This window comes from Aedes aegypti, chromosome 2, assembly GCF_002204515.2.
Source record: "Aedes aegypti strain LVP_AGWG chromosome 2, AaegL5.0 Primary Assembly, whole genome shotgun sequence".
NCBI lineage: Eukaryota > Metazoa > Arthropoda > Insecta > Diptera > Culicidae > Aedes > Aedes aegypti.
In genome coordinates, this window is record NC_035108.1 from 226543318 (window position 1) to 226568020 (window position 24703).

Genomic DNA, 24703 nt, shown 5'->3' on the forward strand with positions numbered 1-24703 from the left:
AAAACGTATTTTTTCAAATAGTCACATTATTATGGTGTCGCGTTACGAAAATAGCCTTATTTTTGACATTGTAAAATAAATACTTCTCATAGAACTCTTATATTTTGGATTCTCTTCCTACTCGTCAAGATACGTGTTTCCATAAAAAAAAGATTTAAAATCGGACCATTCTTCGAAAAGTTACACTAGGTGCAAAGTTTTGGTGTCGCGTTACGTTAATTTTCTCCGTAAATTTTCAGGATGAAACTAAAAAATTCAAAATACTCGATCTCAGCAATGCTACAACCGATTTTCGAAATTTTTGATTTTTAGTAGATGGAAATAGGTATACTAGCTTTCAGCGTTGGTGCCACCCCACTAAAACCCTCCCTGTTTTTGTAAAATGTGGGTATGTCTGTTTTCTCTTGTTTTTTACTCAAATCTGATCAAGAAGCTCTGGTTTTTAATGGCTAGTGACCCAAATTTTATCAGACAGGTGCCGTTTAGTACAGGAATAGTCTCTTACATGTTGTGGAATACTTGGCTTTGATGGTAAACAACGTGGTTCTCCAGCGGATAATCCGGAATATCCGTAAAAATGGTCATTCATGAAAATAATCCAAGACAGATTTTTCTTTTTGCAAACTCACCAGAACTCCTTAACGCAATAGATTATTTGAATTGTTCATGGACCTAGGTGGTCACAATAATGACCTCCGGAAGATCCGGAACATCCGTAAACATGGTCATTTCGTGAAAATCATTCTGGTTCACTGCGCTTTTTTTCAAAACATATCAGAAATCAATTACTACTCTTGAGAGGATCTGCAGCAACCGTAAAGAATGGTCATCTCGTAAAAATGAACTTAGACACGTAGTTTTTTTTTTTTTTTTTCAAATCTTCTGGATGTCTTGTCATGACATTTATCTATGTTGACATTCATCCTTTACGTTGTATGATAATTAATTTGATTTATTTTGCAATAAACTTCGGTGATCAAGGTGGTGTTTAATTTCAATACAAATTATACTTCTTCTTCTTCCTGGCGTTACGTCCTAACTGGGACAGAGCCTGCTTCTCAGTTTAATGTTCTTATGATACTTCCACAGTTGTTAACTGAGAGCTTTCTTTGCTAAAGTTGCAATTTTCACATTCGTATATCGTGTGGCAGGTACGATTATACTCTATGCACAGGGAAGTCAAGGAAATTTCCTTTACGAAAAGATCCTGGACCGACCGGGAATCGAACACAGACATGGCTTTGCTTTGTAGCCGCGGACTCTAACCACTCGGCTAAGAAATGCCCCCAATTATACGTGTATTACAATTTTTATTTGTTCTATAATTATGATTTTTTACGTGTTAAAAAAACGCGTAGTGGTCTAGGATGATTTTTACTACCAGTTTTGTGGATTTTACAAAAGGAGTTGTAGTGGCCCGTGGCAGCCCTGATTGGATGATTTTATAAATTGATATTTTGTATGAATATTAACCAACCATTCTTAAAACCAGAGCTTTGTGAAAAAAAAAACATAGGGGAAGTGTACCAGTTATGGCTATAGTAGTTCCCTTTTTGGCCATATGTAAAATTTTAATAACTATCACATTTTAAATCTTTTTGAATGTTTTTACATCAAGATATATATTAAATCTAACTACTTCAACACACAAACATTTTCAAAATTTGAAGACATTAAAGTAATCACGTATGGCGAAATAGGGACTCGCTATGTCCATAACTGGTACACCTACCCTATTTACCTCTCACTAAAACGTGGAAGGTTTCAGAAGAATTGCGCCAACGCTTAAATCTGGTACAACTATTTCCTTTCAATGAAAGCTCAAACAATCGGTTGAATAATTGAGGAACTGAATTTTATGAGTTAAAATGTATTCACAGTTTCGCCTAATAATCTGATTCAATAACTCTTCTGTGCGGTAGAATTCCATGATATTCAGATCACTATTTTGAGACCATAAACGTCCTTAACAGTTTTGCTAAAACATGATCCTCAAAATACTACATGGCTACGTTGAAATTTTATTGGCCCAATATCTGGTTCAATTACACCCCTGTGCAACAAAATTCTGTATCCTTCAGACAACCATTAGTAAATCATAAACACTTGCATACGCTATGTCTGAACCAGCAGATTATAAAAATCGAATGTACATCGGATATTCTCATCATCTTCAAAAACAGATCAAAGGAACGGTTAAAAAATTTAACCCAAAAAAAAGTGCAATTACCCCACTGTACAACAGCTCTACATATTTTTCGTCCCATCATTGGGAATCTTTTATGGTCGTCTACAAATTTCTGAAACAATATTCTCTAAATAATTCATTGAATCTTTTTAATAATTTTACCCATTTATCAGATCCATTAACTCCACTGTGTTATTGAATTTCGGATAGTTCCGACAACCATAAATGTCTGCTTGTCGACTTTGCCGAAAGCATAGTTTTAAAAGTACATCGTTGAAAGGTTTACATAATTTTATTTTACAATCAAATTCAAACATTCTAACATGTATCAAAGCTCAAGATTATTCGCGCCGCCATCCAAAAGCGCTTTACCGGAAACATTCTTAAAAATCACAGAAATATCTTAACATTGTTGCAAAGAATTAAGTCAAATTTATATGGTGACCACAAGCGCCATCTACGTTTTTACAAAGCACGACATTCTCAAAAGGTTTCACAGAAACATTAAATTAATTTTAACCAGTGTCAGATCAAATTACCCCACTGTGAGGCAAAATATCGAATGTATTAAACAAATAACAATACTAAATATACATTTTTTCTGAAACCCGAAAGCAACATTACCGATTTTATCAATAAAAATAAAAAATACTTTTTGCGTAACGCGACACCATTTGCAGAACCCTGTTGGAAGAGAAACGTAACGCGGCGCTCATAAAATGAAATCAATGATTTCTGCAATTATTCAATATTTCCATCCAGTTTGAAGTCACACTCTGATTCTTATCAATACATAGAAGGATTGCCTAGAACAAACCCGGATTGTAAAAATTATAGCAGAGCAGATATAGGCGATTATAGAGTGATGTTTAAAAAAGTGCATTTCAGCGATGGTGTCGCGTTACGAAATACAACTGCTTTTGATTACCATATATGCAGTGTTATGTTTCAAAATGAATGTCACAACATCAAGTACATTTAATATGCATGATATAAAACCTGTTTTATCACATGGTTACAAGGCATATTTCCGAGAACATGCCTAATTTGATAATGAAAGTCGGTTCCTCGTGGTGTCGCGTTACGCTGGAATGTGTCCTATACGTAAAACGTGTGTCTCATTCAATAGATTCTCCGATTGTTTCGACTTTACTTGTAATAGCTCCATGTTTAAGAGTAGGATGGATAGGATTAGGGTTTAGAATAATTAGATTAAGGATAATTGTTCAATTAGGCATAAGATTGTCCGTTGAATGTAGGTATATTGTTGTGATGTTGTTTAAAAAGATACAGGTTTTTTAATCAGCTTTGGTTTTTCCTGTCACAAAAGAAAACGAATACAACAAATAAATAAAAAAAAAAATATGTGTATATATATATATATATATATATATATATATATATATATATATATATATATATATATATATATATATATATATATATATATATATATATATATATAATATATATATATATATATATATATATATATATATATATATATATATATATATATATATATATATATATATATATATATATATATATATATATATATATATATATATATATATATATATATATATATATATATATATATATATATATATATATATATATATATATATATATATGAAACTTGATTCAAAAAATGAAACTATTGTCAACGATTTTCAAAACAGCGAGGTATAACGCGCTACCCAAGATCCGAACGGATTTTTGTGGCAAAACCTAGCAATTTGCCAAATTCTTATGTATGCAGTAGATACCATGCAGTTCTATGTCTGGTTTGAGCTTGGGTTTTTGTTGCATAATTTGAATTTCACCGATGGTTTCTTAACAATCACGTCTTTTATTCCCAGGTTGCCAAAATCGTTTTTGATTATTTTTTTTAATGTGGAAATTGGGAAATGATTGTCCGTGAGAGGCGTAAAAATTGATAGAGGTATCGTTTGAAATGGTGAATGCGTCGAAAACAAAGTACATGCTGGTTGGCGGAACTGAGCGCGACAGGGCCCGCCTATGAAGCAGTGTTACGATAGACGGGGATACCTTCGAGGTGGTGGACGAGTTCGTCTACCTCGGATCCTTGTTGACGGCTGACAACAATGTTAGTCGGGAAATACGAAGGCGCATCATCAGCGGAAGTCGTGCCTACTATGGGCTCCAGAAGAAACTGCGGTCAAGAAAGATTCACCCCCGCACCAAATGCACGATGTACAAAACGCTCATAAGACCGGTAGTCCTCTATGGGCATGAGGCGTGGACTATGCTCGAGGAGGACTTGCAAGCTCTTGGGGTTTTCGAACGCCGAGTGCTAAGGACGATCTTCGGCGGCGTGCAGGAGAACGGCGTGTGGCGGCGAAGGATGAACCACGAGCTCGCTCAACTCTACGGCGAACCCAGTATCGTGAAGGTAGCTAAAGCTGGAAGGATACGCTGGGCAGGGCATGTTGCAAGAATGCCGGACAACAACCCTGTAAAGATGGTGTTCGCCACGAATCCGGTCGGAACAAGAAGGCGTGGGGCGCAGCGAGCTAGGTGGATTGACCAGGTACACCAGGACCTGGAGAGCGTGGGTCACAGTCGAGGATGGAGAGAAGCGGCCATGAACCGAGGGAATTGGCGTAATATTGTTGGCGAGGCTTTATCAAGATAATTGATGTAAAGCCAAATAAGTAAGTAAGTATCGTTTGAAATGGACGAATTTTACTAAAAAAAAACATTTATCTTGGAGATATTGTGGTGGCGCGTTTCACCCCGACAGCGCATTTTACACATAGTTCCTCACTCAATTTCATTTGCCGAATTTCGGCATTTTAAAACCCTTTTTACCAAGAGGTTTGATTGCTGAGATTCGTCATTTAGCTGAATTTTTTTGCCAGTTCAGTTTGAGAATTTGTCAAGCGCCGACCTCACCTTTGTGTTAATTAAAAAAAAACAAAACATTTTTATTTAGACACTATGCTATTGATTCATGAAGAGCATTTTCATAACAATTCAAAATGAACATAAAATATCAAAATTGTGAATTGAATCCACAAAACTTTCTGTGAAACCTACGAATGCAAGAGGATGTACATGTCAATGATTAGTATTAGCATTAGCATTAAGCATTTCGCACAAATTCGTAGGTGGTACACTCCTAGATCATTGTATGAGGGTTGCCTCCTTCCCGTCCGTTACCAAAGTCAGAGATTTGGGATTAACCTCTAACTCTTAGACAAGATTGACGCATCCTCCAATAATCGAGAGCTGTCCTGGCCACGTCCTTGCGAAAGCTGGGGAATAGGAAAGGATGATTGATTGAACACCTACTTATGAAAGATGCAGAGAACTCTACGACCTCTCATAGGTGTTACGGGATGTTGTGGAATGTTGATGGTAAGGGTAGTGCCATAGGATATGTTCGGTAGACGTTCTGGCTGACAAATGGTTAGTATTTACGCATTGTGATTATGCGCTGCTGATCAGAACAAACTCTCCAAATTCCTTTTTCGAAAATCCGCTGCAATCTGTCGCTCCTCTGATAATGAACAATAGCATGAGCCGTAACTTAGCACTGCCCATTAAAATGCACGCACTGCAGTTCTTAATCCATCCCGAATCGAGCATCCACGAACCACATTCAATTTTTGAATCAACACGCACGGGAGATAAAAAAAAAACAAGTCACGCAAAACGAATTCAATTGATGGTGCCATTACAGAGCACTCTCGAGCAAAACGCAAGCAAATCGAATAAAAGTAAAAAACAAAACTTCACATAACATCTTCAGATATAATCTCCGATAAAAAAAACACATCTATCACTTCGAAAAACATGTTTCCACAGAACATTTGCACGTGGCGTAGCACCACCGAATCTAATTTTCACCTGCGGAATTAAAAAATAACAGAACGCGGACGAGGTAAACGTGACACAAAATTCAAAACGCAGCCGCTCGCGCGCATGGCTTGCTGCGATCCCTACACAGCACTCATCTTTCAGGATGTACATGTCAATGCACAGTGGGACGGATTGGGGTTTTAGGAGGAAAGATGGAACTCACGCCTTCAATTGTGATTTTACGTAAAAATGATGTTCTACAAAGTTGTTCCTATTATAAAAACAATTTTTTTGGTCGGAGCGAAAATTAGGGTGGCCTTTTGTAAAAAAAGATAATCATAATTTTTTTTTTATTTTAAGGAATATTGGTACAGTTTGTTCTACAAAGATGAAGAACAGAAAATTTTAAACTGATTTGACCAAAAAAAAATTTTTCTAGCTCAAAAACTGACCGTTTTAGAGCATTTTTCGCTATTGATGTAGGGTGGCCCTTTAAAAATAGGTTTTTGTGTTTTATTTTTATTATTTCGTGTTTAGTCAGAAAGTAACCTTCCCATCACGTTTAGAGCTAATTGAAACGCAAACATACAAGATATAGCAAATTGAAACGAATAGATACAAGAATCTTTTCTTGATGAAAATTTAATTTACCTTCATAGACATAATGTATCATCGACAAGGGGGTGGTCACTCTACGCACTTCAGTCGGCATAGCTGCGCCTTTAAAGCGCCAACGTGTGCCAAGTGCGCCAAACATGCTATAATAGGGATGGTACACAAATTATGTCACGCTAAATATCGACTTTTTCGACCCCCTCCCCCCTTTGTCACGTTTTTTGTATGAGCCCTTTAAAAATTTTGTAAGGCTTGTCACACTTGGCTTAACCACCTCCCCCCCCCCCTTGGAGCGTGACGTAATTTGTGCATGACCCCATACTACATGCCATAAAATTCAATGAACTGAAATTATGGAAAAACGTTCTCAGCAAGCATTGACATTTTATTTAATTTTTAATAATTTTCTTCTTGCTTGTCTCTTACTCATTCGTCAAGAAGTGCTTCTAATGGGGCGGTGGTATTCGATGATTCGTTTTACATTATTGCAGAGGAACACGGGAATGACAAGTAATGTATATGTAACATTTCAATGGGAAGATTTAGAAAATGACCCACACTAATTGCCCACGGGAATTGCGATACGGAGTGTCTATGATTATGTACGGGGGCGCGGTGGAAGCGAATTTGAGCTTGAAGTGAGACAAGAAAGGACATCCCAAGAAGATGTGAGTTATATTTGAGCATTCGCCGTTGTATGAGTTTTTGTACACCATACAGGAGTATAATTTTGAGAATTTTCTGAACAAAAGAATAACCTATGAAGAGGAGATACGGACATTCCGCTGTCGGTGCTTCGGGGCCTTCAATCTAACATGAGGAGCTGCAGCAATTAACGTTTTTGTTTAGAACATACATTGAAGTTTTTTGCCCAAACGATTTTTCGTTCAACGGCTCGAGTAACGAGAGAATTGAACCTTTTTTCCCATATTTCCCAACATTTTTCACTCATTTTCCCGCCTTTAGAATTGGCTATGAGTGGATGACACTGACGCTTTTTTTGTATTTAACCTTTTCTTTTAACTTTTTATTCAAGTTCACTATTTCACTATTTAATTGAAGACATCACCAAAGCCAATTACATCGGCTTCAGTTCGGCTCGGGGGGCTTTGCGCTCTTCGTTCTGAAATAAAAAGATCATTTATAAATGTAAAATCAATATATTAAATATTGCTAGGAGGTCCTTCTGAAGCCGAAACCAATGTGAATTTCTTTCGATTTGATAGATGGTAAACAACTCAGAAAACTCAATGTTTGCTGAGACGGGAATTTCAGTTCACTGTGATTTTTATAGCAACCCATTTTGGAAAACTGTGCCAAACAGTGCGCCAAATGTGCCATAGCTGCGCAAGGCACACTGCGTAGAGTGACCACCCCCTTGATCATCGATACTAATACATATGATATACGAAAGCAAAATCACAATTATGACAAAGAAAGCTCTCAGTTAATATCTGTGGAAGTGCTCTTAAAAACAGTAACCTGAGAATCAGAGAATTTTCCTGATGAAGAGTTATAGACTTTTTTATAACAAAAAAATAATACTTTATGGGTTTATAGAGTAGGGGAAATAAATAAAAATCGTTGGTATAATTATAGCGTTTCTCAGCTTAAAATATGATTAAAAATTGTATTGTTCTTCGGCTGATTGGATCATAAGTACATATCTGCTAAAAACAGTTTTTGAGCATCTTCCAAAACATGTCTACGTATCAAATAATGCATATAGTTATTTTCCTTAATCTGCACTGTAAAGTTAGCATCGTAATTATAAATCATACTCTAATAATCAACCGTTTCAGGTACGCTTTATCTCCTACAACGCACAAATTACTTGTAAACAGATTTCCGCTAATTAAAAATTCGTTACTTTCAATCATAATGTTGATGAGGCTGGTGAATCCCATAACAAAAGTGTTCGAAAGTTTAGGAGGATAACATAACATGAAATTCAACCGTGCACAGAAAGAAAAATCCATTTAAATTTCAGTGTAAAATCATGCACATGGAGGGAATGCCAGATATGTCACAAACATCACATAGCGTAAAATTACAATAACATCATGTAAGTTTCCGCTATACACCGTGTAATATAGCATGGGCTCTAACCGGTTACACGAAAATTCGCATAAATTGACATGATGTTGATGTAATTTTACACGATGTATCATGTAAAGTTGCGACAAATCTGGCATTCCCTTTATGTGCATGATTTTACGCTGAAATTTACATGGATTTTCCTTTCTGTGTAAGCCAAATTTGAAAGATGTTTAGAAGACTATTTTCCTTATCTTTATTGCTGACCTCCTTTGAATATATTCACAAGTACTTTAATATGAATATGAAACAAAATACTTTGTTATTCATATTTAAAGCCGAAAGGAAATTATTATCATGCAAAAAAATCTTTTAGTTTGCCTCAAATACATCTACTAGTGGAAAAATGTTTGTTTTTCATGAAAAATGTTTATAACTCTTCATCGGAAAAATTGTGCAGGCCCCAAAATATGCGTTTCAATCAACTCTACAGGTGATGAGAAGGCAACTTTGATGAAAAACTCTAAATAAAAAAAATAAAACACAAAAACTTGTTTTTGAAGGGCCACCCTACATCAATAGCGAAAAATGCTCTAAAACGGTCAATTTTTGAGCTAGAAAAAAAAACTTTTTTGGTCAAATCAGCCTGATCATTCCTAGTCGTGCACTCGCCGAGTAAACCCGCTTTAGTTTTTGCTCCGTAACGCGATTTGAAGCATTTTTTCCCACACCGTTGTGGTTTTTTTTTTTTTGGAAGAAAAGTGTCGTTACCTAACGTGCACCGCAGGAAGAAGCCATCCTCAGCATAGTTCTGTGGATGGACTTTTCATCAAGTGCGAGTTGGAACCAAATTTGCCAAATTACCAAAATTGGCAATCAATTTGGTACACGGAGAAGAACGAAAATACTAGTTAGTGTACGATTTAATATTTGTTCACTATAATGCTCTTTTATGTTCATAGAATCTTAAAAATTATTCACCTAGTTATTATATTTTATACCTCATCATGCTTATTCGCGAATTATTTTTCACCATGCTTATGTGATGAATCACGCTACTCTTGGGACTTATTCAAAATAAAGTACCATTTTGTTTAGATCAGAATCAACATCACAACGTGTTCTTAAGCATTTTTCGCAATTATAGTAAAATTACTGGACTCTAACACCAAGTGTCATGCCAATCTGAGTTTATTGAGCTGTGACTCAAGTGAAAATCGTAAGAAAGAAAAATAGAAATGTGTTAATGTGTATAAAAAGTGTCAGGAGTAGATCATCCTTCGCCGTCACAATGCCGGTCTTTCCGTGATTTTCCCGGTTCAGATTGCATCAGAAACAGCACCCTTAAAGGAGATTTTTCCACAAAAAAAGCTGCCGCAGGAAGCGGTGAATGGAGGTAAGTTCGTTTATCATATTTATTTCGGAATTTTGTTATCATTTTGTCACTATTCCAGTTCATTATCCGGGAGACCTCATCCATTCCGGCCATCGTGAGCAAGACGGATTTGCGGCAAATATGCTGGAAATGGTGGATTCTGACCAAATCAGAACAGGAACAGATTGGCAGCAGCAATGGGTAGCACATCAGATAGAACTTTAAATAAATGCGTTACATGGTAAAATCACATTCTCACATTTTTCTGTTCTTTGTTTACTTTAATTAAAGAAAAATGGTTTATTTTATTCATAGCACAGAATTTTAGGATTATAAGCCTTTAATGCATAATTTCTGAATAATCATTTATCAATATAAAACCCGTTTATGCTAGCCAAGATTAAAACGCTAAAATGCATATCACTGAGTAAATAGACCGAATATGGTTTTAGAATGGTATCTAAGCCATCTAGTATAATATTTTCTTAGCGTGTACACACGGGCCGCTGTTACCTTCAGTCATCGCAGTTCAACGAGACATCGGTACACAAGCGAGATCGAAGGTCATCACCGTCATCGTCATCATCATCACCATTGTGGCTCGTCGTTTTGTGCGCTGATTCTGCCGGGCCATACTACAGAGCAGCAGCAGCACCACACAAAGAAGTTGCCTACAGAGATCAGGTCGTATTGATTCGTTGTGGTAAATATTACAGTTCGATTCTTCCGCCGCCCTTTATCTATCTTCCCATCGCTTGGTTCAGTATAGTGTTTCCCAATCATTGGTGGTTCTTAACTATTTTTTTCCCACCCTGGTTTATTAAAAATTTGCACCTTTTTTTTTGAATTACGTTATTAAACCTCACGTATAGTTGAGAGTTTCTTGTAAATACATATTTTTTTTTTTTTTTGTAAATATATATATTTTTTTATTGTTTAAGATTTATTCATACTTCAGTAGAAGTATATAACAAAGGTTTCTTCTCGATTTTTTTTCATATTCTTATGTTATATTGTTATAAGTAATTCAATTCAAATATCCCTTTCGTCATTAGCTCCTGTGACGAATTGAATAAGGTTCGAAATGGAACCGAATGATACCGGTGGGGGCTCGCCGGAATACTTGATTTCATCTGATGATGAATCATTATCAAGTCAGATTGATAATCCAATGGCACAAAACAAACACATGGAGATCATGGAAACTAACGAAAATGATAATGCTCCCCACGTGCTAGCTCCAGTGGTTCCCCATGTGAACTCAGAAACAACTCCTCTCGAAAACACCATGGTTAATCCCTCTGCAATACATTCTCCACAAAAACAATTGAATACTAATTTCAGTTTTTCTGGCAGTTCAAACCAACCACATGTGTTTCCCTCTTCTTCCTCTGATTCCTCCCCGAAACCGGCGACCCCCCGCCCGAAAGCTTACCCACCCGGATCTAAAGGTCCCTTTCTGGTTTTCTTTCGGCCCAAAGCTAATGGAAAACCGCTTAACAAACTACAAATCGAGAAAGACCTGGCCAAATCGTTTCAGGGCATCCTGGAGATAGACTCACCCAGCCGAGACAAATTGCGAGTCACTGTGAGTGATCGCGAACAGGCGAACAAGATTGTTTCCTTTGAGCTCTTTACGTTAGAATACCGTACCTATATTCCCAGTCATGAGGTAGAGTGCTATGGAGTAGTCACCGAATACAACCTAACTCGTGCTGACATCATGTCCGGAACCGGGGGATTCAAAAATCGTGCCGTTCCTCTAGTTCCAGTACTTGACGTTAGCCAAATGAATAAAATCTTTCCCGATGGCTCGAAACAGCCGTCAAACTCTTTTAGGGTGTCTTTTTCTGGCTCAGCTCTGCCTAGTGTACTGGTGATAGGTCGTCTTCGTTTACCTGTCCGTCTCTATGTACCGACGGTTATGCACTGCGAAAAGTGCCAGCAGTTGGGCCACACTGCACGTTACTGCAGCAACAAACCACGTTGTAGTAAGTGCGGTGAACAACACGCTGAGGGTTCCTGCAACAATGAGCCAAAATGTACAACTTGTGGTCAAGCTCCCCACGAGCTGATCGCATGCCCGAAATACATAGAGCGGGAGAAACATTCACTAAACTCTTTGAAGCAACGGTCTAGGCGATCTTATGCAGAAATGCTGAAAAAGGTTGCCCCGGCTGTTGTTCCATCGGCCCAATCTACCAACAACAATAATATCTTCACGTCCCTGCCGGATAACGATCAAGGCGCTGGCTCTGAGGGGGAACAAGAGTATACCGTCATTGAGACAGGAACGAAGAGGAAGCGAGCTCTTGCTAAACGGCACTCGCAACAGCATGCTACGCATAATGTCCCTGTTCTTCAACCAACTCTTCAAACTCCTCTGGTAAAATCAAGAAGTGGCGGAAACACTAAAAAGGCTTCACCTCCAGCTTTTAAATATACAGCTGGAGACTTTCCGTCCCTTCCGGGAACATCTAAAACCCCAGTTGTTCCAGTTTTCCGCCCAGAATCTCAACAAACTGGTCAGCAGGAGCATATTGATGCTTCCGGAAAACTGACTCTTTCTGGGTTAGTGGATTTCATCGTCGAAATGTTTGAAATCTCACCCACAATAAGAAATCTCATCAACATGATGCTTTCTTTGGTGAAACCTTTTCTTAAGCAGTTGTCTTTAAAGTGGCCGATTCTTGATTCTTTCATATCTTTCGATGGATAATTCAACCAAAGAGGTCGGAGATATGTTCGAAGTGCTACAGTGGAATTGTAGAAGTATTTTAAAAAATATGGACGCGTTTAAATTTTTAGTTCATAGCACATGCTGTGATGTATTTGCCCTTTGTGAAACATAGCTTACTTCAAATAAAGATTTCAATTTCCACGATTAAAATATTATTCGTTTGGATCGAGGGGATGGTTATGGAGGGGTGCTCTTGGGGATCAACAAGCTCCACTCCTTTTATAGAATCGACTTCCCCGCGATGACAGGCATCGAAGTAGTTGCATGTCATATTACAGCCCGAGGTAAAAGCCTCAGCGTAGCCAGCATATACATACCGCCGAATGCAAGAGTGTCTCGCAGAGACCTAGCGGCTATATGTGAAGCTATGCCTGCGCCATGGTTAATCCTAGGAGATTTTAATTCTCACGGTACAGCCTGGGGGTCACCGAAGGATGACAACCGCGCAACCTTAATATATGACCTCTGTGACTATTTCAATTTGACTATTTTAAACACTGGGGAAGCAACACGAATAAAACCTCCAGACCCGCCGAGCATGTTAGACCTCTCAATCTGTTCGAATTCTCTATCATTGGATTGCACGTGGAAAGTAATTCAAGATCCCCATGGTAGTGATCACCTGCCTATCAAAATCTCAGTTACCAATAACCCGCGTCAGACACGTCAAATTAACGTCACGTACGATCTCACGAAGCATATCGACTGGGAAAAATACGCTGAAGCTATCTCCTTAGGTGTGCACTCGGCTGATATACTTCCTCCGTTGGAAGATTATCAGTTTTTATCCGCGTTAATTATTAACAGTGCTCTTCAAGCTCAGCGTAAATGGGTTCCAGGAGCCTCAGTACGACGACGTCCGCCCACCCCGTGGTGGGATGACGAATGCACCAGAGTCTATCGCGAAAGATCGAACGCGTTTAAACAATATCGGAAACGTGGCACGCGCGATAATTACGACCGATATTGCTCTCTTGACCGCAAGTTCAAGAGCCTCGTGAAAGCGAAGAAGCGTGGTTACTGGAGAAATTTCGTCAACGGACTATCACGGGAAACGTCGATGCGTACTCTTTGGACGGTCGGAAGAAGAATGCGCAATGCGGTATCGGTAAATGAGGATCGAGAAAGCTCCCCTCGATGGATATTCGATTTCGCGAAGAAAGTTTGCCCGGATTCCGTCCAAATGCATACGATAATTCGTGACTGGCCACTCGATCGGAACGAAATGGACCTACCCTTTTCGATGGTAGAGCTCTCACTTGCTCTCTTTTCATGTAATAATTCTGCCCCAGGAATGGACAGGATAAAGTTTAACTTGATTAAAAACCTCCCAGACGTCGCGAAGAGGCGCTTGTTGAACTTATTCAATATATTCTTGGAGAGCAACATTGTTCCGGATGATTGGAGACAAGTGAGAGTTATTGCCATCCAAAAGCCAGGAAAACCTGCGTCGGACCACAACTCGTACCGTCCTATTGCGATGTTGTCGTGTCTTCGAAAGTTGTTAGAGAAGATGATTCTCTTTCGACTGGATAAATGGGTTGAATCGAATGGCCTTCTTTCAGATACGCAATTTGGTTTCCGCAGAGGTAAGGGAACGAGCGACTGTCTTGCGTTGCTTTCTACAGAAATACAACTGGCTTATGCTCAAAAGGAGCAAATGGGTTCAGTTTTCTTGGATATTAAGGGGGCTTTTGATGCAGTTTGCGTAGATGTCCTTTCAGACAAACTCCACGAATGTGGACTTTCCACAATATTGAATAACTACTTGTATAATTTGTTGTCTGAGAAGCACATGTTTTTTACTCATGGAACCTCAACAACTTCACGAATTAGTTACATGGGTCTCCCCCAGGGCTCATGTTTAAGCCCTCTTCTTTACAACTTTTACGTAAGAGATATTGATGATTGTCTCATGGGAAATTGCTCGCTAAGACAGCTTGCGGATGACGCCGTTGTTTCTGTTACAGGACCAGAGGCGCACGATCTGCAAGGACCATTGCAAGATACTCTGGACAATTTGTCCGCTTGGGCTGTGAAGCTGGGTATCGAATTCTCTCCGGAGAAAACTGAGTTGGTTGTCTTTTCTAGGAAGCGTGATCCAGTAGAGATTAAGCTCCAATTTCTGGGTAAGGAACTCACTCAAGGTTTATCGCATATGTATCTAGGGGTCTGGTTCGACTCCAAATGCACCTGGGGAAAGCACATCAAGTATCTGTATCAGAAGTGCCAGCAACGAATCAACTTCATGCGTACACTCACAGGAACGTGGTGGGGAGCCCATCCGGAAGATCTGATAAAGCTATATCGAACAACAATTCTGTCGGTTCTCGAATACGGTAGCTTTTGTTTTCAAGCCGCCGCAAAAACACATATCCTGAAGCTCCAGCGTATCCAATACCGCTGTCTTCGGATAGCACTAGGCTGCATGAACTCGACTCATACCATGAGTTTAGAGGTATTAGCAGGAGTAATGCCATTATCAGATCGTTTCGTTGAATTGTCGTTAAGGTTCCTCATTCGTTGTGAAGTGTCTAATCCATTGGTAATTGAGAACTTTGAAAAGCTAATCGAACGTAATCCTCAAACAAGATTTATGACTCTGTACTATTCATACATGACTCTGGAGGTTAACCCTTCTTCGAATGTTCCCAATCGTAGTTGTTTCCCAGACTTCTCAAGTTCAACTGTAGTTTTTGATCTGTCCATAAAGCAAGAAATCCGTGGAATTCCAGATCTGCTTCGTTCGGAGCATATACCAATAATTTTTGCAAACAAGTTTGGCCACATCAGCTGCGACAGAAGGTTTTACACCGATGGGTCAAAAACAAATGATTCCACTGGATTTGGTGTTTATAATGAATTTCATAGCGCCGCTTACAAGCTTCAGAATCCTTGTTCCGTATATGTCGCAGAATTAGCGGCTATACATTACGCATTAGAGCGAATTGCCTCTCTTCCCTCTGGCCAATACTTCATTTTCACGGATAGCCTTAGCTCCATAGAGGCTATTCGTTCAATGAGGCTGGTAAAGCACTCTCCGTACTTCCTTAGCGAAATACGATCTACTCTGAGTGCTCTATCGAATCAATCATATACCATCACCTTGGTGTGGGTCCCTTCTCATTGCTCGATCCCGGGCAATGAAAAAGCGGACTCGCTCGCCAAGGTGGGCGTTATGGAAGGTGACACTTATGACAGACAAATCGCCTTCAACGAATTTTTTACAATTGCTCGTCAGCACGCTTTGATCAGTTGGCAACAAAAATGGGATGCCGGAGACATGGGCAGGTGGTTACATTCCATTCTCCCGCAGGTATCGAAGAAACCGTGGTTCAAGAGCTTGGACATAAGTCGAGACTTTATCAAGGTAATGTGTCGTCTTATGTCCAATCACTATTCACTAGGCTCGCATTTCTATCGAATAGGGCTCACAGACAGCAATCGCTGCAGCTGTGGTGCAGGCTATCAAGACGCCAACCATGTGGTGTGGGACTGCCCTGAATACGATATTGCCAGTTCCGAATTATATGCATCCCTTAGGGCCCAAAGGAAACCAGAAAAGGAAGACGTTAGAGATGTGTTGGGCAAGCTCGATCTTGGTTATATGAAACTTGTCTTCGATTTTCTGAAGCAAGCTGAAATATCTATTTGATTCCATCGTCTCAGGTCTGTTTATCTTTTCAGTTCGTCAACTGTCCACCCCGCCCATTTCAGTATCTCGCTCGCAGGAATATTGTGTAATTCCTTCGTCCATAGGTCTGTTTGTCTTCCCCATTGGTCGATTGTCCACCTCGTCTCTGCTCGAAAACTCGTTTTGTTGTATCGTTACAGTTGCTCATCATGTTCATCATTCGTTGCTAGCAGCTTCATCCGCAACAACAGAATGCGGCCGAATGGTTTTACATTAGTGGAAGATACCTTTAAACCTATCCCCTCCTCTTTTTTTTTTTTTTTTTAATGTAGTCCTTAACCTCGGCCAAACCGCGAGTACTTCGGTTCCCCAAACTAACATAGATTGATAAGCGAAAATGATATCATTGTAAACAAATACAAAAAAGAAACCGGCTCCGTAATGCCTAATGGCGCATGAGCCTTAAATAAAGAGTTAAGTAAAAAAAAACAGCCTGAAATTTTCTGATCTTCAACTTTGTAGAACAAACTGTACCAATATTCGTTGAAATAAAAAAGTTTTTATGATTATCATTTTTTACAAAAGGCCACCCTAATTTTCGCTCCGACCAAAAAAATTGTTTTTATAATAGGAAAAACTTTGTAGAACATCGATTCTACGTAAAATCACAATTTAAGGCGTGAGTTCCATCTTTCCTCCTAAAACCCCAATCCGTCCCACTGTGCAATGATATGGGTAGTATCCACTTCGTAAGTACTGTGCAAAAGGATAGGACAAGTAATGGCCAAGAAATACTTCAGCTGTCCAAATTACTTGAGCTGTATCCAGTTGACAAGTAGAGCTGATTTCGTAAAATTGGTAACGCCTGCCGTACAAATCAAATGGAGCTGTCACTATTCCGTAAGGAAAAAGGTGCCGCTCAATTATTCCGCAAGTAAAAGTGACACTTCGCTCATTCTGGATCAGATGTCAAAACTACTTTGGTAATTAGCAACTAATTGTACTTGACCGCTCTACTTAGGATGTGGATACCAGGCTCAGAGCCGTAGCGTTGCCTCATAGCGCCCTTGGCGAACCTCTATTTGTGCGCCCCTAGTCAAAGTAAAAATTCAACTTTTTTTTTCTTATGAAACAAGTTTACGTTGCACTTACCATACAAATTTCGAAAGTTTTATTTTTTAAATTTTTAGCAACTTCTGTATGAACTAATCTTCAAAAACACAGAAGAAATGTCATGTTAAGGTGATTATAGAACGAAGCCACACATCAAAATTTCAAGCGCACAAGACTTGAGAACCAAACATCGCACCGTGTTGTAAATTTATCCCATTGTTCACCACCAGCAGGCAAGCAGTTTGATTGATTTTCAACGCAGACTGTTGTCAGATTCTCCAGTCTTGTGCATTTGATAATTCAAAGTTTGGCTTCGTTTTATAATCACCTTAAAGCTTAAGTGTTCACTTATATTTAAAATACATGAAATGTTGATTGATCTTAAATGAAACTCTAAAATTTGTTTCAAGATAAACTGTCTGAGAATTGTATTTTAATACATTTGTTGATGAAATTCCTTGATATTGGCATGTAAGAAATCGGCAGAAAAATTATAAGCTTTTAATATTTAAGCATACCGTAAATTCGGGTGAAATTGATCAGTACGGTGAAATTGATAACCGTATACGATTTAATTTCTTCCTAATGGAGCACTAATATCATTGTAACCTGCATTGAATGAACTTTGTTTGTCGTACTTGTAGTCCAATTGTGTGTTTTGAAGATTTTTGCGTTAAAAAATGGTAATTTCTATGAAAATAATGTAAAATTTCAGAATCATATACGGTGTAGTTTTGACGAACATCCATAAACTTCTAGTTATATCAGGCTATGGACATGTCCTATATCAACTGCAGCGATTCGCAGTAGACAGGATGTCCCGGGCTCGATCCATCTGACAAGCCAATCGAGCCCTCTGTCACCATATAAGATGGTGTCTCCATCATGTCAATAGCCTGAGTTATATACAAGGATTTGAACATGGTATCAACCTGAAAGTTTGTGAGACTCAACATATATCCTCAAACCATATTTTGTCATCCAAAATTGTACAAATTGAAATAATTGAACTTCTTGTAGACATAAGTGAATTCCTTTGGTGAATGCCTACATTTAGGAGTTTTCCGCATAGTTGTTGAAAGTTAACTATTCTATATTTCCATAAATATTGTATTGTTAAGAATAGGGTCCTAAAATGTTTAATGAAATCTTGTTTTCATTTCATAACACAAAAGAGCATGTTACTGCAACTACTTTAGCAATTTTTCCCGCTCAAATAACGGATACATCATATTAAAACTTTAATTTAAAGATTGGATCCATAAATGAACCTTGACACTTGAGATCATGTTTGACGTTCGCTTAGTCGACAAAAATACCACAGGGCTTTTAGTTTTAACACTGGGGTTGTTCCTATCTGACATTTCGGAAGGGACACAGAAAACAAAATACACCCAAAATTTGAGTTTAAACCAAGGGGTGTGACAAAATCTATAAAAACATAAAAAAATGTTTTTTTGTACTAAAACAAATGAAAAACATTAAAAAATGGAGTAAACACATGGGGTGGATCACTTCTGATGCATTCGTTATTTCCAAATGCATTTAAATGTACATTTTCTGAAAATTTGCAAATCATGGCTTGCTCCAACGTTTAGCTGTTGTTGTTGTCGAATTGTCAAACTCGTCTTTTCACAAACTCGAGGAGAGTCGCAAGTTGCGTCTCGCAACCTTACCCAAAAACTGTGAAACCAGATCCTGCAGAGAAATGTAGGATATTTATATTGCTTTGGACATATTTGAATATCGGATACCAACGACAGAGTGTTGAACTAGGAAACGAAACTCTCCTGGATTGTAAGCCCGGTTAGAAATGAAAAAAAAAACACATTTTGGATATGACAAAAATCCAGTGGTAATCCATAACCTTTATGCAAACTTCCACATTCAGCTGCTCCACTTCGTTTGCTGTATCCTTCCGTGACTATGCTCATGTCTTAAATCCTGACAAGAAGAATTCTTACCACGGGGGATGCGTGAAATAGGTCAGGTGTTGTATGTTTATTGGTGTGTGGAAACAAAGCTATTCAAATTAGAGGAAATTAGTTACTCAAATGTTGGAAAACTAGAAGCACAAATTTTATGTGTCCATATTCCAAACCCAAACCAAACCAATATTGACGCTAATAAAACGAATTTTAGATATTGTTCGGAGTTTTTTCTTGTTCTTTCTCATACTTTAAAATACGTCAATTTCATGCAAATCCACTCAACCACGTAAGGATGTTTTCAGCTCAGTGGGGCTAATGTATTTTTTAGGAAATCCTAAAGGCTGTGGGTTTCCCGCAAGAGTTTCGGTCTTCATGCTTTTGACTAGTTCCGTTCATATTGGGAAGCAAGCTCAGTATTCCTCAACAGTCAACACAATGTTTTTTTCCTAGTCTAAAAAATAACTGTTTCTAAACCTGTTCTTAAGAGGAAAATAACCATCATCGTTTTACAAATTTTCAAAACCAGTTTTTTTGCTCAAAATTGAAGCAATGTTGAAGAAAATCTATCATCGCATTGAACTTACTATATGTATTGCAATGATAGATTTTCATGGGATTTTTTTTAAGTTTGAACAAAAATACTGCTTTTTCATTATTGATGATTGCTGATGATTGAATGATGGAGTCTTGAGCCTTAACCTGAAAAAAAAACAATTAGTAATGGATTATAAAAGAAACAATCTTAATGGACCGATGCACGAGTTCACTAATTTGACGTTTGAGCGGTGCCGAATTCACTCGTTGCCATGGGCTCGTAAATAACAAGGCACCGCTCAAAAGTCAAATAGTGAACTCGTGCATTAGTCCATTGAAAACTACGATATTGGAAAGAGTGCGACAATTCCGAATTTTCACAACAAACAATTACGCGTTGCTATAGATTGATATGTTGGCAAACGCCATGGCTAAGTTGATGTGAATGTCGAAAAATGCATTTGATGCAAACGAATGCACATTTGATGTGCATTGAAGAAGTGATCCACCCCTTGAGTAAACATTTGTTTTTGGCCTAAACTTAAGCGTTTGGCACTAAAATTGGGACAGGGCTTTAGGACCCTATTGTGAAAGCAGATTTGGATTCAGGGAACTCATATTTATTTTGCAAAGTTGTTTCAAAAACTAACAATAATCGCTTTGACAAGTGATCAATTTCACCCGAAAAAGGGGTCCCTCGATTTTTTATTTTAGAGATGATTTTTAACACTGAAATTGAATTTTTCAGAAAACTCACCGCAATACTTTTTTCCTGCATTCAGTTTGTCAACATGATACACGGTAAAAAATAAGCACCATGCTATCAATAGTTCTGCACTTGGATTTGCACTACTGTTGAATCTTGACAAAATCAAGGTAACAGCACTTGAATTCAACGTTGCATGTTTTGATTTGAAATAAAAAAAAGTTAAAAAAAACATTTCCGCCTGACCTAGATTTGAACCACCAACCTTCGGAGTGCAGGTCTAGTGTCTTACCTCGACACCAACTCGCATCTGTTGAAAGGGATCGAATTGATCTCAATTACTTTCTACAACGAGCTGTCAATGATTGCTCTCATACAAAAGACATGATGTTCAAAATCAACGACTTTTCACTTCAGAGTCTAGTTCTAGAGACAGTAGAGCAAATCCAAAGTTGAAACTCTTTAAATCATGGTGATTAGTGTTTTGAATTGAGTCAAGTGATCAATCTATTCAATCGAACGTGCTGATTTTTTACCGTGTAGAAAACAGACAATACCATGAAGTTTAATTTTTTGAATAGTGTTTGATAAGTTCGTCCGAATAAGTCATTTTTATTCCATATTTTTTTAAATGAAAATTGGTGTAAACAAGGATTCTGAAGATAAACTTGTCAGGTCCCTATAAAGGTTTTATCTACGATACTGTCTGGTAATTCTTTAAAAATTGTACCCAAGACAGTATGATCATTGCAGTGATGAATTTCATAGAATTATACTCAGAATGCAATCAAAATTATACTGACTAGTGTTCAAGCAAAATGACATCAACTATTATGTTAAAATCCAGAGATATGTTCACGATTTGCTGTGATAACAGATATGATATATTCAACAGCTTTATTATTGTTGTAATGAAGCTCTAAATTTCGTATAATATTTCTTCTCACAAAAATATATCATGCAGCTAAATCTCAGAATGTTTGACAACCAAAAACATTTCATTACAAATAGTAAAAACTGCAGAAAATACACTGGTTCTTCTAAGACCCCAATTATGTGTGAATCCTGTCTGTGTTCTGTTCTGTGGAATCCGCTATTTAAGATTGTATAACAACGGTACCCTATTCACAAAGAAATATTTTCTCAGAGTGTTCTTCCTGGATTTTGTTAGTTGTGTTTGATGAACTTCGCTGAAGAGCAACAGTTTTTCTACAGGTTTATTAGAAATACAGTTTTGCTTTCAAACAACTTAAAAAGCATGGGAGAGAAAGCGTATCTTGTGATGCTTATAGTTTTCCTAATTTATAAAGTACTTTGAATCTGGCTGCTAAACATACTCGTATACTACTTTAAAAAAATAGAAAATTAGAAATAAATTTCAAACAACAACTAGCAAGTTTCAAAATAAATTTATGCACTTTATAATTTTAAAAACTCTTGTCAGGAATCTTCAAGTTATGAATATTGAAATCTACTGAGATACTTTCAACAATTATAAAAAATGTCTTGAATTTTCCACCTTGAAAATGAAATTTATAGAGTATGTCTCTTCCAAAAGTTTGCCAAGTGCGTCACGCATTTTGGCGCCCCCTGAGAGCTGGCGCCCTTGGCGAGTGCCAACCTGGCCAACGGCACGCTACGGCACTGACCAGGCTATAAGCATAAAATGCAACAGTAGCGCTGTAAATTCATAAGAAATTTTAATGCTGAAACGCGATGAATTATGTCTAAAATTAAAGCCTGTGATGTTTCGTCCTAAGGTGCACTACACAGTCAAAGATTTCAAACTAATAAATTAAAAATATGTATTATAATTCTCAATACTTGCAACATTCATAATTCCCTCAGTGAACAAACCCAGTCTTCACCGTTTAATTCTCGCTCAACCAGGAAGCCAAAACAGCAAAGCAAACAAAACAAACTGCAAATGCAAACAAGACAAACTGCCATGCGTCTCCATTTCTGGACCAACAGTGGCGTTGTATAGGTGAAATCCGTAAAATCTGGCGCACTCCACTTTGTGCACCCGAGAGAGAAGTTGCCCATGGAGCGGTTTGCGAGAATCGAGAAAGCGCGCGCAACTGGCGTCACGACGTCTGCTGTTGGGAGAGAAAGCGACAACGCCATACATGACTACATATAAATATGTTGCATGAAGCTTACAGGTGTCGCGAGATATTAGGCGCGATTTTGATTGGAACTAAATCTAACATTAGCAAAATTGATTATGTTTTGTCTCATTATATAAACTAAATTTTTGTGGGGTTCTAATTTATTTACAAACTATGTGTTGTGAATAAAGCTTGTCTTATTCGACGGATGAGTCCTTCGTTTGTATTTGTATGAGTCCTTCGAAAATTTTGTAAGGCTTGTCACGCTTGGCTTGACCCCCTCCCCCCCTTGGAGCGTGACGTAATTTGTGCATGACCCCTAATAGCCCTGGTGTCTCAACAATAGTGTACAGAGATATGTCCCAGTGCTGGACATCGTTCAGAAACTAAGATATCGTTATACAATTACCAAGCTGTCAATAACAAGAATTATAATTTAGAACATCTTTGAAGACAATGAAAATTCGCTATTTCGTGGAATCCTAGAAATTCACGAAATTTGGCCTCCATCGCAAATCGAGTCGAGATTTTATCAAAAATGTTCTAATCGTTTAGTTTCAAGTTAGACGACCTTGCTTAAAACTGACAACGAGTGATTAAAACGAAGAAAATAAAAATAAAAACGATAGTTAGCAACAAATACAATAACTTCGCGACACTTGAAGATTGCGTCCGGTATTGGAAATTACTGCTTAAAGGTGGATCATTTTTATACTGAAATACATTTTAATACTCAATTGCAAATTCGTATTAATAATTATATTTAACGATTTGTGCAAATCAGTGCACAATTACTATGGAATTACGATGGAAGAAGCAAGCAATTGATTCATAATGTTTGCCCATGTGCTCTTGAGAGTTTAAGCTATGCTGAACGTTTTAAATACATTTTTAGCTACAATTTTACCGAAGACTGTATTCAAATCGGACAACTCAGTAATTTGTTATTGATTTATATCAAAATGGAAATTCTTCAACGGTGCTGAACAAGCAACATTGCTGCATCTAGCGGGAAAGATAGCACTAGGGTGACCATTTTCTGGAGATTCAATATCAGGACATTTGGAAATTTTCAAAATTTTCCTTTGCAAATTTTAACCAGACAGCAACAAAGATACGTTTGTTTGTTTTTACTTTGGATTTTGCTATGTATCTAACAAGTATTTTTTTTCCAAGGTTATTGTTTGAGGTCTGTCAAAAACCACAGTAGGAATCCTCTTTGCAATACTTACAAACAAGAATCCTTTACAAATCTACCGAGGATCTCTAAATATGAATTCATCAATTTACTCCAAGACATCCTGCAACAATCTTGCCAGCAATTTATCGATGTTAAATAACTACTCAATCAGGGTGTCTACTCGTTTACCGAAATGAAATTCCCTGATATTTCCAGGTTTTTCCAGATTTCACAAAAAAATCCAGGTTCAAGAAATACTCTAATTTTATATGTCTAAGGGCCGATTTCTTTACCGCCCACTTAGATTTCAAATCTAGTTTAATCATATGGGTAAATAATGTTATGTTATGAAGATGCTAACAATAGCAAAGCTTATGTTTTATTTAAATGAATTGTATTTGCCATTGATGATGTCTTCCATTTCGTTTGTAAGAGCTCTGTGAACTGAACGGAACTCTCAAGTACGTCAGTATGCTTCTTATTGAAAGTATTTTTAGTACAGATTATGTACCATTCATTTCCATCGGTCGTTTTGATAACTAAGATAGCTTATTGGGAGCAAAAGCAAAACTTTGTTTGGATATGTGGCAATATTTTACAATAAATACTAAGTTTATCGATGTAATCATACAGTTCTAACCTACATAAAAGCCAAATTCTTCAAAATATCTCAAATTGAATCAATCGTGTTCATGAGCATCTGCTACA

The 24703-nt window shown here is 37.7% G+C and overlaps 1 protein-coding gene and 1 long non-coding RNA gene across 2 annotated transcripts in view; one reads left to right on the top strand and one right to left on the bottom strand.

Moving 5' to 3' along the window:
* LOC110676410 overlaps positions 1 to 24703 on the bottom strand; it is a 66055-nt gene that overhangs the window by 32784 nt on the left and 8568 nt on the right. The gene's annotated exons all lie outside the window — the stretch shown is intronic.
* LOC110676412 lies at positions 8827 to 10452 on the top strand. Its single transcript, XR_002500356.1, has 2 exons — positions 8827 to 10067; positions 10126 to 10452. It is a non-coding gene; the product is annotated as an uncharacterized LOC110676412 (long non-coding RNA).